Raw genomic sequence first — 18,395 nt, 5'->3', positions numbered from 1 at the left:
ACTGGATTAGCTAAAGATCAGACTATTAGAAAGAGAATGAATAAGCTTTGGGTTGAATCCAAAGAATGAATATTCTTGTTCAAAAATGAAGCATCCAGTTATAGCTAATGTAATATTTATTGGTTTACAGCTCCTTGCCCTCCTTGCTTTTTTATTCTTCTGTTTCTCCTTCCTTAGTACCTAGTTTCTGCTCTTTTTTCACTGATTTTCCTCTTTGCTGTCAAAAATCAAACTACTTCTTTTGATAACTTGAGCATCTTCACCTCTTGTTCATCTTAATCACTGTCTAGGCTCCTTGGGCAATGTGACTGTAAAACTCCAAAAAGAAAAAGAACTTCTATTGAACTATTATTGAAGTAGACTAACATCATATCTCCAGTGAAGCTTTCCTTGCTTGGAATACAATCAGTTCCAACTGTTTAGCACTCTCAAGATGCAACTGCAAGGACTGCAAGAGCTCTTTGGGCCAAACTAGAGTAAGGAGAAGAAAATACAATATGGGTGCTTGGGAGAATTTTGTCTCCTTGTCATTATCAGAGTCACTGCCAAGCAAATAAAGCAAATATATAATAATAATGTTAATACAACTATTGAATGACTCCAATCTGAAGGGTCAGGATGGGTAAACCCATATCTCTTGAAAAAGGTATCCTTCCATTTATCCATCTACAATTTTACTCAGAATTGTAGGGTACATATCAAAACCCATCTAGTAGTGTCTCTGCTCTGAGTCAAAGTCTCCAATCATTTTAGAAAAAAACCCAACTTAAATAAAAAATAAGGCTGGTTCTCAGGCAAACTGAGAAGCAATACTTGCTTATTCTGGCACATGCATCTAAATCTCTATCATGGGCTTCGGGTCCAATGCTCTGGCCTCCACCAGAGGCCACCATTCCTTGATTACCACTAGCTCCCGACTAACCAACCAGATAATTTTTCAGATTAAAGTCATGAAGCAGTCATTGTTGCTGCTGTTGCCGTTGCTGCTGCTGTTGTTGTTGTTGTTTGTCCTTCATTCCTGAAGGGGACCTTCTTTCCTCTTTCTATGCCTTCCTTCCTTCCTTCCTTCCTTCCTTCCTTCCTTCCTTCCTTCCTTCCTTCCTTCCTTCCTTCCTTCCTTCCTTCCTTCCTTCCTTCCTTCCTTCCTTCCTTCCTTCCTTCCTCTGTTCCTCCTTCCCTTCCTTCCTTCTTTCCTCCCTCCCTTCTTTCCTGTCTCCCTCACTTCCTTTTCCCTTCCTTGTTTCCTCTCTCTCTCCTCTTTCTTCTTTCCCTCCTTCCATAAAGCAATAAGCATAAAGTCGAGAATTTGAAGCTAAGACCTCTAAATCATAAAACATGCTTCCTTTTGATCTTTCACTGGATGAAGAATATAAGAGGAAGGATTAACTTTAGGTGTGATCAAAATCTTGCCTTGTATAGATCCTTAAGGAATTTATCTTCATTACAAGGTAAATATAATTTGCCTTTTAGCATATTAATCTGCTTTGCCTAAATGAATAAAGCAATTGAAATTGCTCTAAAATCACTGAACTATTTTATCCAATCTAATACACACACACACACACACACACACACACACACACACACACACACACACACATATATATATATATATATATATATATATATATATATATATATATATATATATATATATATATATAATTTTCCTTAGTAAACCCCTCCTTTTATTTTAATTTTTTTAATTTATGGAATAAAACAAGCATTTCCATAACAGTATATTTTTTAAAAAGTGATTGCATATGAAACTGCAAATCTATTTTGTACGTTTTGCTAATCTTTTAAAATATATAATAAAGTTATAATATTAAACCCCTTCTTTTTTTTTTAAAGAAGCAACATGTATAGCCCCCATTGTAAATGTCAAAATAATAAAGTTTCATCATAAGGACCTACTGTGCTTGGGTCCAGTTCTTATTTTTCTGGCTAATTTAAGACCTTATTTAGCCTTCTATGGTTTGGGACAGCTGGAATTATATTTAGGGACAATGACCTTACATGAGAAATTCTCACATTCCAATTTGGCAGATGTGACAAGGAGGGAGCACTGATAAAAAGCAGTTCAGAAAGTACTTGGGGTTTGTGGAATTCTTAAAATTTATATCTTATACTATAAAATTGTTTTTAATTTTTAATGGCAGATGTAATTTAAACAACAAATTCATCCACTACCCCAGATTCTGTGAATACAATAAAGCTTTGAAATGACTCTTTAAAATTTAAAATGATGAGTAACTCTAGTCTCGCTCAGCAGAAAGATTTTTCTCAGTTTTCTTTACCCTTCCCCCTTACTTCCTTAACTACTAATGTAAAGCATACAAGGGTAATACAGTTCTGAAGGCCAAGGAAAAGCTGAAAGCTTGCTTGAATGAAACAGTCCCCACTAGCTAGCAAAGAAAGGCAATTCAATGGATTAAATTTATTTATATCACTAATTCTCCTAAATTGCTAGTTTTGTATTCTAACTAATGGCTTGTTAGTGACAGTATTATAATTGTTACACTAAAATGTGAGCAACTGTTAGAGTGAGAAACATATATGACCTTACATGTAAGAATTATTCTAACTACAGAATTAAGCACACTATTCATCACCATAGTAACATTGAAAAACAAATATGAAAGCCAACTCACAGAACCCAATTTTTAGGCTGTGATCTGAAACACACATATACATGCATCATTTAAACACAATGTCCTTTGCCAAAATGGTTTCAATAGCGTGCTTAAAGAATATATATCATGTTATAATAAATATTTAATAAATTAGCTGAAAAACATTCTTCAATAAAGCTTATCTGGATATATAAGTTTTGTACAAAAATTATTTTTCCCATTCTAGGGTAGATGCTGATATACCAGAAATTTACTTCTTTGGAAAAGCACTATAGCAATTAATGTATAACAGGGAGATCCACCAGTTCCCTTTGCCAAATAAAGAAAAAATATTCTGTAATCTGAAATATGTACTAATTCTCTTTGGAATTGGTCAGAAACAATTAGTTTCAAGACTTGTGTTTGACCAATAATAGAGATGTTTTTCTCAGTCAAATCCTCAGTGCTTTAGGCAACTTTCTAAGAATGTAGTTATAGATTCTATGTCTGTCTTTGTATATGAACATGTGTGTATGATGTGTGCATACATGTATTAGTAAAATCAAAATCCAAAGAACTAGAAGCAGACTAGAATTCTTATTAGTATAAGTAGAATCCAAAGAACTAGGCCAGAGTAGGTATGTATATGTGACAAGGAAGACTAAAATTTTAATTGTTTCAATAAAAACAAACTAACATACTTTGTATTCATTTTAAGATAATATAAAGGAAGTGGTAGTCAGTGAAGTATTTAATAAACACCAACTATCTACCAGATACTTTGCTAATCACCAAGGTTAAAGGAAAGGAAAAGATAGTTTTGACATTTTAACAGAAGAGAAAAAGAGAAAGGTCTGGTCATTTGGTCATACCTTTTTAAAAGCTAAAAATCCTCCAAACTAAAAATTCCAAATTAAAAATAATAAAAAAGAAATTTTGAAAAATCAAAGGAAAAATAAACACAACTGAATACTACATGCTAAACATGATGAAGAGACTGATAAAATAGTAAAATCTTTATCAATTAAATGAAATCTGAGAAGAGTACATTTATAACTGATAGAGAAGAAAAGAAAAAATTATCAGAAACAATTACTCTAGACTATATTACAACAAAAGTGAAATTTTAAAATCAATAAATATCTACCAAAAAATTAAGAATGGAAAGTGAACATTTAAACAACCAAATATAAGAAAGCATAAACATGATATGAAAGTACTCCCAAAACAAAACAAAAATCTGGAACAGATAAATTGATAAATGAATTTCATCAAATACTTAAGGAATAAAAAATATTCATGCTATGTAACCTTTTAAAAATAGATAAAAGGGGTAATCTAACAACGTAAATTTATATCCCTAAAACAAATGAGAAATAGGGCAGAGAAAGAGAGCCTATATTAATCAGTAAAGAACATTAATATACAATTTTATCAATACTTTATGTCAAAACCATTACAATAGTTTTTATTAATTCCATTTTCCCAAACTAGATTAAATAATCAATTATATGAATCATATTAAAAATTAAAACAACCACAAAATTCATGATTGCATCTTTAGATGCAGAAAAAAGTTTCAAAAAATGAAAAAAAAAAAAAAAAAACAACAACAGAGAAGCAGTAGCTTGAACAAAAGGAGGTAAAATATAAACTTAGGACTTCTGATTCCATGACCATGCTTCTTCCTACATATTCAGTGTGCTTATCCTCAAGACTGAGTCATTTCCCTATAGATAAAAAAGTTCAAAGATATGTATAGTTTTCATAAGAAGAAATAGAAACTCTCAATAGGCAAGGGAAAAACTTTAAAATCACTAATAATCAGAAAACTATATTAAACAATCCTGAGGCATCAGATCCAATCCATCCAATTACTGAAAATGGTAAAATTTGGGAAAACTTATCAGGAAAGAGGGTAATGTATATTGTTTCACTTCTGGTGGAGCTATGCATTAATTAAATTCTGGAAAATAATTCAGAATTATCCAAGAAAAGTTATTAAATTCTTCATAACCTTTGACTTAGAAATCCCACCACTGAGCTTATTCCCCTGGCAACCAGAAACAAACTTTCTGCATGTATGAAATACTCACAGCAATGCTATTTGTAATAGCAAAAACTGGAAACAAAAGTATGCACTCAACCACTGGGGAATACATTTTGTTGTATGGATATAATGAAATACCATTATATTGTAGCAAATGGGTAAATGTATGTAGTAGTACAAAATGAAAAAAAGGAGAACCAAAAGAATAATATACACAGTGATTAAAACTAATTAAATTTAGGTAACACTAAGAGACAACACAATTTATATTAAATTCAAATAGTGGTATCAAATTATTAATGTTAAAGGTCATTTTTCCATTTTGTTAAAAAATGATAAACAACAAATGTGAAAAGGGATAAATACCATCATTCTATTACATAATTTTGATAAACTTTTCAGAGAATATACCTATAAGATTCTTATCATATGAAAACAAGATATATCAAGAAAATAAGATATAAAGAAGTAAAGCTTACTTATACTTATAAACTGATGATTTTCTAAAAATTAAAAATCAACTTTTCTGAGCAAACATGGACTAAAATCCTTTAAATGTGCCCTGGAATTTCCTTAAAGGAAAAAAAGAATACCTTATTTGCGAAGAAGAATTTTCTTCATTGGTATAGCTATATCAAAAATATGTCTTACCCACACAGAGTGTACAAAAGTTTGTATTTTTCAAATCTCTAAGTATTTTATTCACTCAAGGACTTTGTCTTTTTACTTAAATTTTATGATGAATTCCCTTTGGTCTTATTTCTAGGTATATTCTCAAAGGAGGCAATAAAATAGATTTTTTTAAAATGCCATATCAATCAGTCAATTAATAAACATTTATTAAGTGTCTTTCATATATCATATGGAGGCAACTAGATGGCTCAGTGGATAGAATGAACACTGGGCTTGGAGTAGACCTGAGTTCAAATTTAAACTCATATACTTATTGGCTTGTGTGACCCCTGGACAAGACAACTAGCCTCTGTTTACCATAACACAGTAAAGAAGAAAATGGCAAACCACTTCAGTATTTTTGCCAAGAAAAGCCTATGGTCCAAGGAGTCATAAAGAGGCAGATATGACTGAATGACTGAACAACAACCATGTGCCAGGTACTATGTTAAGCACTGGGCAAATAAATACAAAAAAAAGAACCAAAAGATATATAGAAGTACTTTTTGTAGTAGCAAAGAACTAAAAAGAAAGTTGGACCCATGAATTAGGGAATTTTAAAAATAAATTTGATATATGGATGACATGAGTATTAATATTAAATGATACTATAAAATAACAAATATAAAGAATTCTGAGAAATGTAATGTTCTCTAAAATACAATGTTCTCTGGGAGCAGGTTTCTTGGGGGGCTTCTGGGAGCAGCCTTAGTTTCAGAAATGAGTAATAATCATCCCAAAATGCAGCAAGGAGTTAAAGTCCAGATCCTTTATTGTCTCCTTCAAAATAGCCTGGTTATCTTTCTTAGAGGCCTATCTCTCTCCTTGGTTCCAAGAGCTCTTGCCGCTAGTCCTTTGTCTCTTCCAGCTTCTGCCTCTAGCTCCCTCTGAATCCAAAGCCTCCAGCCAGCACAAAGGTGGAATATGGGATGAATCTGACTTCACCTCTGAGAGTGGGCTTGTGGGTTTCTATCTTCCCTCGTTCTGCCTGACTTGTGAATCTCCTCAACTTGTGAATCTCATGGACTGAATCCTGGCTCTGAATCTCCGGAAGTGCATCCTGGTTGAGGCTCCTAGCTTATATATGCTCTCTTAAAGGTGTGAACTCTAATAAGTACTAAATACATTGGTGAACTGTTAAGCATCCTGCTAAACAACCATTGTCTCTATCAATTCCAGTTTCTTAGCACGTTGTAAGAATCATAACAGAGAATCTTGGGAAGATTTGAATCAACTGAAGCTTAGAGATAAACAGAACCAGAGAAAAATTTTACAAAGCTACAACAGAAAGGACAACAACATTACTGATAGATTTCAGAAGTCTGATGAATGAAACATTCAATTGTGATTTGAGAGGACTGATGTAGACTCAGAGAAATAAGGAACTCTTGAAGTGAAATGATATTTTTAGACATATTTTTTTTCCTTTGGGGTATTTTGTTGTTCTTAAAGATGAGGATTCTCTTGGTGGGGGTGGAGGGAGAGTCATTGGAAAATAACAAAGATGTCCTTTTTAAAGAGTATCAATAAAACATTTTAAAACAAAAAAGGCATGCCAAAGATTCAAAGAGCTAGGAATAAATGGAGCACAAAATATTTTTCTAGGATCTTTCTAATAAAAGGCTTTAACAAGTTTAGTTTCACATTGAGAGACAGCAATTTTATATTCAAATTGTCAAGAAGCAGCCTGTCAGTGCTTCTGTTATCTAACCAGTCCAGATTGGTTTTTGCACACTAAGGTTTACAAGATGGTAGGTAATAGACAGCAGCAACAGAAGGAGAGTTTGGAAAATTCATTTACCTTCTAATAACTATAGAATAATCTGCTCTTTGAAATAAGGCTTCACATGGCGATTTATTCATCTCACATATACACATATACACACAATGATTTAGGATTTCCTAGGATTAACAGAAAAATCCAAGCAATTCTTCCTTCCAAAACTAATTTATATAAATCATTATTCTTACTTAAAACTAAACCTATGCAACTGTCCAATATCGAGAGTTTGACCAAAATGGACACAAGGTTTATGTTTTGTAAAACTAAGAGATCTATAGTTCCTAGAAATTTAATGCCTCCATGACCAATTAACCATTTCCCACAAATCTGTTGTATGAATAAACAAGTCTGCTGGTCTCTCTCTTACATCCTGATAAAGCTTAAAAACTGACCACATTCTTTTCACCCTTGGCATTACAACATGTGTTATTAAATCTTTTCATTATGCCTTCCTAAAATAAAGAGAAAAATGTATCAGTGTCACATTCAAGTTATAGACAACCCTTGCCAACCATCTCTATGAGCTCTATACTTAAGTTTTATATTATTTATATCTTACTGTGGGGCAAAAATATTTAATTACAGAGGCATAGAATATGGTCCAGTCATAAGCAGTTCTCATTATAACTCAGTTTTCTTTAGGTTAGTCATCCACTCATTTACCTGTCACCAAAGTAACAAAGAATGTGACTCATATTCAATAGAAGCAAGAAATGCTACAATACATGAGGACGCCAAATTTCTTTAAGGGCATAATGACACATAATTTGAGGAAGTATAATAAGGCTATTGATAAATGGAAAGTTGATCACTTAACCATACAATAATTTAAATGGAGGTGTGTCAATGTGATTTGACGTTCCAGTCATTTCCATGAAGTTTAAAGGCCAGTTCACTAACAGAAAGAAAAAAAAAAGACTTTTGCAAACAGGTCTTCTAGTCATTAAACAAGAAACTAAATACGTAGGCAATTTAGTAGACACTGAAGGTCATATATCTAGCTTTTTCATATAAGGGAGGCAGGAGAAAAGAAACTGTCATCAGCAATCCTAGCATAGGAAAGATAATCAGCCAACATTTCTATCCAAACAGTAAGGATCACTCAGGATACAGATTGTAGGAATACAGCTCTGCTGGTGCCATCTGGCTGGGACTGCTTTCTCCTCAACTTAGCATTGTTATTTGCCCATTGGAAACAACAGTTACATTGGTGGGCATTTGGGGTGGGAACAAGAATGAAAAGGCACAATGGAAAAATGTTGGTAGGAAGTACATCATAGGGATACAACATAGGAATATAATATAAGGGAAGATTTACTAAAAATAGTTATTTGTCAGTCATCTAGGAGAATGAGATAGAGCATTAAAACACTGGAAGAAATTAGGGAAAAAAGATTATGTGATTCTGAAACAATGAAGAAAAAATTAAAATTTAACAGAAATGAAAAGATTACTGTATTTGTTTTTGCACAAATAATGTTCTAAACTAAACCAATTCTTGAGATTTTTTTTTCCCCAGAAGGTAGGTTTATTTAGGAGAAGTTATAGACAAAATGAAAAGGTAAAATAGGCACCAGGAATGGTAAATAATAAATAGATTTGGGAGAGCAATGAATTATCAAGGAAAAGCATTTGGAAGAATCCATGAAATGAATATGCTTAAGTATGCCATTGACTAGCAGCCTAAATCCACAGAGGAGTAAAGCAGACTAACCAGACTACTGCAGAGAGTACAACTCCATTGGGCTGGCTACATTGCTGAAATGCCAAGTATATGCTTGTCAAAAAGATTATTTTATGGAGAACTCACACAGGGCAAGAACTCACAAGGTAGTCAAAAAAAGCAATACAAGGACACTCTCAAGGTGTTTGAGATCTTTTCTTAAGGAAGAAAAATAACAATTATGTATATGTATATATATATATATATATATATATATATACATATACATATATATACAGAGAGAGAAAGTGTATATATATATATATATATATATATATATGTGTGTGTGTGTGTGTGTGTGTGTGTGTGTATACATATATATATATATATATATATATGGTTTTAAGATGTGCAAAGTGCTTTACAAATATTATCTAATCTTATCCTGAGAGGTAGATGCTATTATTATCCTCAGCTGAGTAAACAGAGGCTGGCTGAACAGATGTTGAATGATTTGTGAGACCTGAACTCAGGACAGGGCATAAAGCTAATAAGTATTAAGACTGGATTTGAACTCAAGACTTCCCAATATTTTGCAGTTTTTTTCCTTAAAATTGCCACTTCATTTTTAACCATTGCCTTCCATGAATATTAATATTTCTTAATTATCAGAAATGGAGAAATTTTCAAAATTTCATTCTTGAAAGGATGTTGTATGAAATTCCTCACTACTTTCTTAGTGCTGTATAATACTTCAATACATCAATGAATCTGTGAGTTCATCAGTTTGAATGTTCATTCTATCAGTGGAGAAAGCCAACCAACCATACTTCTTATCTTATATAGGTCTCATCTAAGGAGAGAAGATCTATTCAATTCACTGAACAATTCTAGGTCTTTTTCCATTTCATGAGATACATTGGATTACTCAGGCTATTTGTTATCATTTACTTCCTTTGGTCTATCTCTTTCTCTGACAATATATATCTTTAATAAAATCCCTTAACTACTTTTTGAGTATAAATAAGTTCCACAATGTAATTATCTGCACAATGTTCTCTGAGTCTCCCACAACTTTGATTCCTCAGAAATGAAGAATTCTAAAGATTCACAACCAGAGAGTCACCAAAAGAATTTTTTTTATTGAAAAGATGGGCATTTGTTCTGGGCAATAGCTTGGTGTATTACTGTGCTAAACTGCATCATTCAGAATATTAGAGTCACCTCAATAAGATCCATGGTTATTCAAAAAAAATTAACAACACATGCAAAAAAAACCAAAAGGCATAAAAACAATGTCTATTTTACATAACACAATTTGCATATTAGTTTTGAAAAGCAAATATTCAATGGAAATATGTTTAGAAGCATTGTACATGTTTAACCTATATTGGATTGTTGCTGTCTTGGAGAGGGAGAAGGGAGAAAAGGGAGAAAAATTTGGAATACATTTTGCAAAGGTGAATGTTGAAAATGTATTTGGAAAAATAAAATACTATTTAAAAAATAAAGGATTTTAGAGTTTTGAAAATAAAATTTCAGAGAGAGTCTTAATCCCACCGAAATAAAAATGATTTAGGAATTAATGATCTCCCCAGATTGTTGGGAAAAACATACAGTTGTGAATTATTTAACATACTTAAAGACTTGTGTAAAGGATGAGCACTTTATTATTCAAATCTGTTGGGAAAACAATTGAATAAAATGCTATCCTCTGTATAGGTATTTTTCTTTAATTGCCATGAAATGTTAGCAAAATTGAAATACATCTGTATATATATATATATATATATATATATATACATATATATATATGTAAAACGTATATATAATATATAATGTTATATATTAAGTAACTTTCAAGACATAGAAAAAGTCTGGTACACAGTAGGCACTATCTAAACTACTGTGATTTGCACAAAAATGTCAGAGGGTAATAAGATAAATAACTTTTTAGGAATTGATAAGTTTGAAAGGTATTTAAATTTTATCATATACTTGGTGATGTTTTAAAAGCAAGAATGCTAAGAGAAACTATTAAAGTAAATTTCCTCCTCTTTTCAATTTAAATACTGTTATATTATTTTAAAAATTACTATTATATATGAAAAAGAAAGGAAAAAAACAGGTATTCAACCTGTAAGGGTACAAGACATGCTAGGTATTAGAGATGTAGAGACCTAACATTGAAAAGAAAAAAAATGAAAGAGAAAAATGAAAGAAAAGAAAAAATAAACTGCTATTGCCATTAAAAGACTTGCATTTTAGTGGGTGATTTTACAAATAAACAAATAACTATATTATAAGGAAAACTGGAGCAAGAGCAAACATTAATAGGAAATGGGAGATGGAAGAAAGGAATCACAGAAAGTTTCATGTAAGTGGCAGGATCTGAGCTGAGCTTTGAAAGAAGACAAAAAATCTGAGAAAGAAAGAGCTTGAAATACCAGTCTAAGGGGTTTTAGTTTATTACATAGGCAAAGAAAAGTCAGGGAATTATGTGATCACCTCTGCTCCTTAGGAAGATCACTTTAGCAGTTATGGGGAGAGTAGATGAGAGTTAAAAAATACTAAATGCAAGAAGATCAATTAGGAGATCACTAAGGCAGTTCAAGTGAATGAATTAAGATGACAGCCAAGTGAATATAAAAGGGGGAACACAGTGCTAAATAGCCAAGTCCACTAAATTAAATACATATTAAGATTAATTAATGTTTGTGACAGATTCTATAGATAGATGAACTTGCTGGCCTTACTGATAGAAAAGTTTTAAAGTGCTTTTATCAGTCCTAAACTCCAAAAAGGCAAATAACAATAGCTCACATTTGGATAGTTCTATATATTTTTCACAGTATTTTCATAACCATTATGTGATTTCAAGCTCACAATAATCTTGTAAAACTGGATAAGCAGGTATTATTGTTTCCATTTCAGAGATAGGGAAACCTGTAGAGTTTGAATGACTTTCCTAACACTTGGTAAATAGTCTCCTAACTCAGTTTCCTATGATCATATGCTGAAGATTTTCACATCTCATACATAGAAATACTTACCTTAAAAATGAAAAAATGGCTCCTATTCCTAGTCCACAAAATTCACTCCTTAAGTTCAATCCTGTTACCCTTAATAGATGGCCTGCACAAAACAATGTGAAAATTCTTATTTTAGTATCAAAGGTACATCAATTATCCTTTCAAACATTTTAATTTTTTATTATACTCTAAAAAAAGGAACTTATGACAAACTCTCTTTGGAAAGTCATACAGGCAACAAAATAACTTCAACAAAATCATCTGCTTTTGCTTCATTTTAAAATACAAGAACCTGTTTTTAAAAATATTAAAGAAACTACTTTTTTATTATAGTTTTTATTTACCAGATATATGCATGGGTAATTTTATAGCATTGACAATTACTGCTCTATTGGAACTGATTTGGTTCATCTCATTGTTGAAGATGGTCACGTCCATCAAAATTGATCTTCAGGGGCAGCTAGGTGGCTCAGTGGATAGAGCACCAGCTTTGAATTCAGGAGGACCCTAGTTCAAATCTGGTCTCAGACACTTAACACTTCCTAGCTGTGTGACCCTGGGCAAGTCACTAAAAAAAAAAAAAAGAATTGATCTTCATATAGTATTGTTATTTAAGTATACAATGATCTCTTGGTCCTGCTCATTTCACTCAGCATCAGTTCATGTAAGTCTCTCCAGGCCTTTCTGAAATCATCCTGTTGGTCATTTCTTACAGAACAATAATATTCCATAATATTCATATATCACAATTTATTCAGCCATTCTCCAATTGATGGGCATCCACTCAGTTTCCAGTTTCTGGCCACTATAAAGAGGACTGCCACAAACATTCTTGCACATACAGGTCCCTTTCCCTTCTTTAAGATCTCTTTGGGATATAATCCCAGTAGTAACACAGCTGGGTCAAAGGGTATACACAGTTTGACAACTCTTTGAGCATAGTTCTAAATTGCTCTCCAGAATGGCTGGATGTAGTCACAATACCACCAACAATGTATCAGTGTCCCAGTTTTCCCACATCCCCTCCAACATTCCACATTATCTTTCCCTGTCATTCTAGCCAATCCGACAGGTGTGTAGGGGTATCACAGCGTTGTCTTAATTTGCATTTCTCTTATTAATTATGACTTGGAGCATCTTTTCATATGACTAGAAATGGTTTCAATTTCTTCATTTGAGAATTGTCTGTTCATATTCTTTGACCATTTATCAATTGGAGAATGGCTTGAAGAAACTACTTTTTTAAAAAACCAAAAAGAACACTTTAAAATTTAAAAGATGATATTTTAGCTTCCTATACATTTATTATTTATCTATAATAGATGAATGGCCTAGAATGTTTTAAAATGTCATCTCCTTTTAAATCATATATTACTAAATGAGACCTGTTTTAAATATCATTGCAATAGCCAATAATCAATGAGTTTCATTATGTATTTATAAAAATAATTTTATGAGTAGGTATGGCATACATTGAAAAATAAAATTTTCTTTTTTATTTTTATAATAATAGCTTTTTATTCTTCAAAGTACTGCAAAGATAATTTTCAACATTTACCCTTGTAAAACCTTGAGTTCCAAATTTTTATCCCTCTCTCTCCACCTTCCTCTTCCCCTAGATAGCAAGTAATCCAATAGAAGTTAAACATGTGTAATTCTTTTAAACATATTTCCACCTTATCATGTTGCACAAGAAAAATCCAGATCAAAAGGGAGGAAAGTGAGAAAGAAAAAAACAAGCAAGCAAACAAAAAGAACAAAAAAAATGAAAATATTATGTTGTGATCCACATTTAGTCCCCACGGCCCTCTTTCTGGGTGCAGATGACTCTCTTCATCACAAGTTTATTGGACTTGGCCTGAATCGCCTCAAAGTTGAAAAGAGCCAAGTCCATCCATCACAGTTGATCATCACATAATCTTGTTATGTATAATGTTCTCTTGGTTCTCCTCATTTCACTCAGCATCAGTTCATGTAAGTCTCTCCAGACCTCTGAAATCATCGTGATGATCATTTCTTATAGAAAAATAATATTCCATAACATTCATATACCATAACTTATTCAATCATCCCCTAACTGATGGGCATCCATTAAGTTTCCAGTTTCTTGCCATTGCAAAAAAGGGCTGCTACAAACAAACATTTTTGCATATGTGGGTTCTTTTAACTTTTTTATGATCTCTTTGGGATACAAACCCAGTAGAGACACTGTTAGATCAAAGAATATGCACAGTTTTATAGCCTTTTGGACATACTTCCAAATTGCTCTCCAGAATGATTGGGATCAGTTAACAACTCCATCAACAATATATTTATGTCTCAGTTTTTCCACATCCCCTCCAATATTCATCATTATCTTTTCCTGTCATCTTAGAAATTGGAGGCATATGAATTGTTATCTCAGAATTACCTTAATTTGCATTTCTCCAATCAATAGTGATTTAGAGAAGAAAAACAAAATTTTCAATAAACATTTATCAGGTTGTTTGAAAAATAAAGTAAAAGTTGTTTTGAAGGTGGTGAAAAATAGGTATGAAATTATCCACAAAAAAGGGACTAATATATAATCCTCCAAATAACCAACATTTTTCTCCACATGTATGTTTAAAGAGTTAGCAATACCAACTTTTTTTTTCCAAAACCAATTCCTTTTTTGATACAGTACTGTAAAGCCTTAGATAATCTCAATCTGTAGAATAATATCTTGTATTTAGTACTGGTTACACTCAAGCTAAACTTTGGAAATTGCAACACCAGTATATTGACTTTTAGATAATGACAAATGTTGGAGGGGATATGGGAAAATTGGGATACTGATATATTGTTGGTGGAATTGTAAACAGATCCAACCATTCTGGAGAGCAATTTACAACTATGCCCAAAGGGTTATCAAACCATGCATAACTTTTGACCCAGCAGTGTTTCTACTGGGCTTATATCCCAAAGAGATCTTAAAGGATGGAAAGGGATCCACATGTGCAAAAATGTTTGTGGTAGTGGCAAGAAACTGGAAACTGAGTAGATGCCTATCAATTGGAGAATGGCTCAATAAATTATGATATATGAATGCTATGGAATATTATTGTTTTGTAAGAAATGAGCAGCAGGATGATTTCAGAGAGGCCTGGAGAGACTCACATGAACTGATGCTAAGTGAAATGAGTAGAACCAGAAGATCATTATAACAATAATAAGACTACACAATGATCAGTTCTGATGGACATGGCTCTCTTCAACAATGAGTTGATTAAAACCAGTTCCAATTGTCCAGTAATGAAGAGAGCCATGTATACCCAGAGAGAGAACTGTGGGAACTGAGGGAACTGAGGGTGGACCACAATATAGCATTTTCACTCTTTCTGTTATTGTTTGCTTGCATTTTTGTTTTCCTTCTCAGGTATCTTTTTCTTTCTAGATCCATTTTTTCTTGTGCAGCAACATAAGTGTATAAATATAGATATAGGATTTAACATATAATTTAACATATTAACATGTATTGAACTACCTATCATCTGGGGAGGGGGTGGGGAGAAGGAGGAAAAAATTTGGAACAGAATGTTCTTCATGTTGAAAAAAAATTTACAATGCTAAAAAAATTACCCATACATATGTTTTGTAAATAAAAAGATATAATAAAAAAGTATATTGACTTTTAATTCAAACCCAATAGAGGAACAAGTTATATGGACAGAGTTCATTTATTCAATAATCTCAAGTATCTGAATTGTAGCCAAAGAATACACAAAAAATCCATGAACTGCAAAAATGGAAATTAAAAAGTTTATGTATTAAATTTCAGGCAATTTAATTGTTACTAGTAGAGCCCTTTGGATCCTCATTCAGAACTCAATTTATACAGAATCCAAACAGTCTTGGTGATATGGCTTTAGAAATAATATTTGATTAAATGCAGCAAACTACAAGTAAAATCAAGGGCAGTCACAAGCAATGAACTATGGATAGAGTTGCCCAGCAATATAGACTGTCATGATACTAACTCATATAGAAAAGGGAAAACTATCCATTAAAAAAATCTATTGACACTGATGCTTCCCTCTCCCATTTTCATTGTCTTTAAAAAATAGAATTTGTCATATGGGATGACTATCCATACTGAGGATAATTAGGATGACATCAATTAAAACTTATTTTAAAAATAAGAATAAAACAAAAGGAGGAAAGCCTGTAGACGTGTAAACTGAATTAGTGTATGTTGTTTTCCCTGAAAGATTCATTTCAACAATAATACATCAAATCTCTGCTCCTAACTTTAAAATGGAGGGAATCACTGAAATTACCTAAAAGTAGTGATGTAGATAAGAAAAAGTAGGCAGAAGGGATGAGAAATGGGTCTGAATATCACCTGGGTTCAGATTGCATGCTAATAAATCTGCAATAATGTTGGGTATAAATCCAATCTGCTACTCAGATTTTTTTAAAAAGCAGTGATTCCCAGAAAGAATGATGGGGGGGGGGGGGGGAAGCAAACAATTTAGGAAAAAATAACAATACAATTAATGTCATGGAATCAAGAATAGCAATTTGAAAAATGCTCAATGAAATGGAAGCATAGGAGTAAATTCTAATTGGATCCCCAAAAATGATCAAGGAAAACTACGAAGAAACCCCAGACTAATTTTAAAAAACAAATAAAACAATTGAAAGATTTATTTAAAATGATAAAGAGGATATCAAATTAGAGGGGAAATTAAAGTTCTCTAAGAAGCAATAAAAAAGTCAAACAAGGAAGAGAAGAAGGTAAGGAGAGAGTGGGGAAGGAAGAAAGGAAATATTCATTAAATGCTCTCTATATGCCAGACATTGTGTTAAGCACTTTATAAATATTAACCTTATCCTAACTCTGGGAGGTAGATACTATTATTATCCCCACTTTACAGATAAATACTGCTAACAGGAGAAAGTCATTAACCTACCAATAGGGAAAAAAACAAACCATGTAAAGCCATCAATGAGACACAAAGGAAGAAATTGGAAGATAATCTTCCAAAAAATAAAGATCATCATATCATACAGTATAACCTACAGAAATTGAAATTACTCATTTTTTAAATGGGAGTTCACATTCCTTCTACAAAGAAATGAGGTGAGCAAGGCATTTCAAACAAAGGAGGAACAAAAAAAGTAACTAAGTGCAGGTAGCAACAACAACAACAAAAACTAAGGAAGAAAATACTTTTTTTCCTTCCTGGAGGGGAGGAAATAAATAAATAAATAAACAAATAAATAAATAAATAAATAGATAAATAAATAAATAAATAAATAAATAAATAAATAAATAAATAAATAAATGAATAAATAGATAGATAGATAGATAGATAGATAAATAAAAATGTAGATAGATAGATTAGATAGATAAATAAATAAATGAATGAATGAATAAATAAATAAATAAATGAGCGAACAAACATAAATAAATAAATGAATAAATAAATAAATACATATAAATGGATGAATGAATGAATGAATAAATAAATAAATAAATGAGCGAACAAACATAAATAAATAAATGAATAAATAAATAAATATATATAAATGGATGAATGAATGAATGAATGAATGAAAATGATTAAATAAATAAATAAAGCTTCTTTAAAAAACTTTTTAAAAAAGAATTTTCTAGTACCAATAAGAGAACATGAAGAAGCCAAGAAATTTAAGGGAACAAAGATGTAATAAGGTCAAAAGAATTAAAATGAAGAAAAGAGAATCAAAATTAATATTTTTAGAATAAGAGAGAGAGAAGGAGAGAGAGGAGAGCTTAAGACTAAAAGGACAGAGATTGTCAGTTTTTCATTCTAACATCCACTCAAAGGAACTTAGGGTAGAAAAGTAGGGAAAAAATCATTACAGATAAGGAAATAGGATAGAGATAAAGTAGGGATTTGGTACTACCACAGGAGAAATTATACCCTGAAATTCCAGCAACAGAAAAGGGTGAAAATGGGGCTTTACAGTGGCTTCTCTCAAAGGACTATGGGCTTTTCAAGAGAACTTCATCTCTAAGTAGGCGTCATTCTTCTTAAGATTACTTCCCATCCCAGGGAAGGAGATATTTCAATCCTTAAAGGTATCCACACAGTCAGGAGACAGATGGGGGAATATGGATCCAGAAGTAGAAGAAGCAATTGGTGAATTTAAGAGCATGAAATAGGAATAGACCCCTTATCAACAGATAGAGAATTTATTTCTTCATTAAAGCATATTTTGTTGGACTGATACATTAAAGAGACTAAAAATATAATCAAAAGAATAAAAGAAATTGCCACAAAATAATACCAGCAATTTTAAAAATTACACCATTTGCTTCATGTTTTTATACTGCTACCTCCAACCCTAATCAGAATACCATATTATCATTTCCTAACAGTTTTGGTGTAAATAGTTCTTAAAAATTATAGTCACCCTGATATTTACCACTAACATAAGATCTCAGTTGTGGGATGCTCAGATTAATAATTACAAAATTAAGTAGAATGAAACTAATCTCGAAATGGGATAGACAAATTCTAAAAGTCCTCACCAGCCAACATTACTAAAGACTCCCCTCATGAACACTTTA

General features: G+C 32.0%; 1 protein-coding gene across 2 annotated transcripts in view; it reads right to left on the bottom strand.

Moving 5' to 3' along the window:
- EPS8 (EGFR pathway substrate 8, signaling adaptor) overlaps window positions 1-18,395 on the bottom strand; it is a 232,425-nt gene that overhangs the window by 156,600 nt on the left and 57,430 nt on the right. The window contains exon 2 of one of the 2 annotated variants that reach the window (XM_074268958.1): window positions 11,837-11,918. The exons of the other annotated variant lie outside the window; for it this stretch is intronic. The gene's annotated coding sequence lies outside the window, so the exon portion shown is untranslated. The remainder of the gene's footprint in view (window positions 1-11,836; window positions 11,919-18,395) is intronic. 2 annotated transcript variants of the gene reach the window in all.

Source organism: Sminthopsis crassicaudata, chromosome 5 (assembly GCF_048593235.1).
Source record: "Sminthopsis crassicaudata isolate SCR6 chromosome 5, ASM4859323v1, whole genome shotgun sequence".
NCBI classification, from domain to species: domain Eukaryota; kingdom Metazoa; phylum Chordata; class Mammalia; order Dasyuromorphia; family Dasyuridae; genus Sminthopsis; species Sminthopsis crassicaudata.
This window is presented reverse-complemented; position numbering and strand designations above follow the sequence as displayed.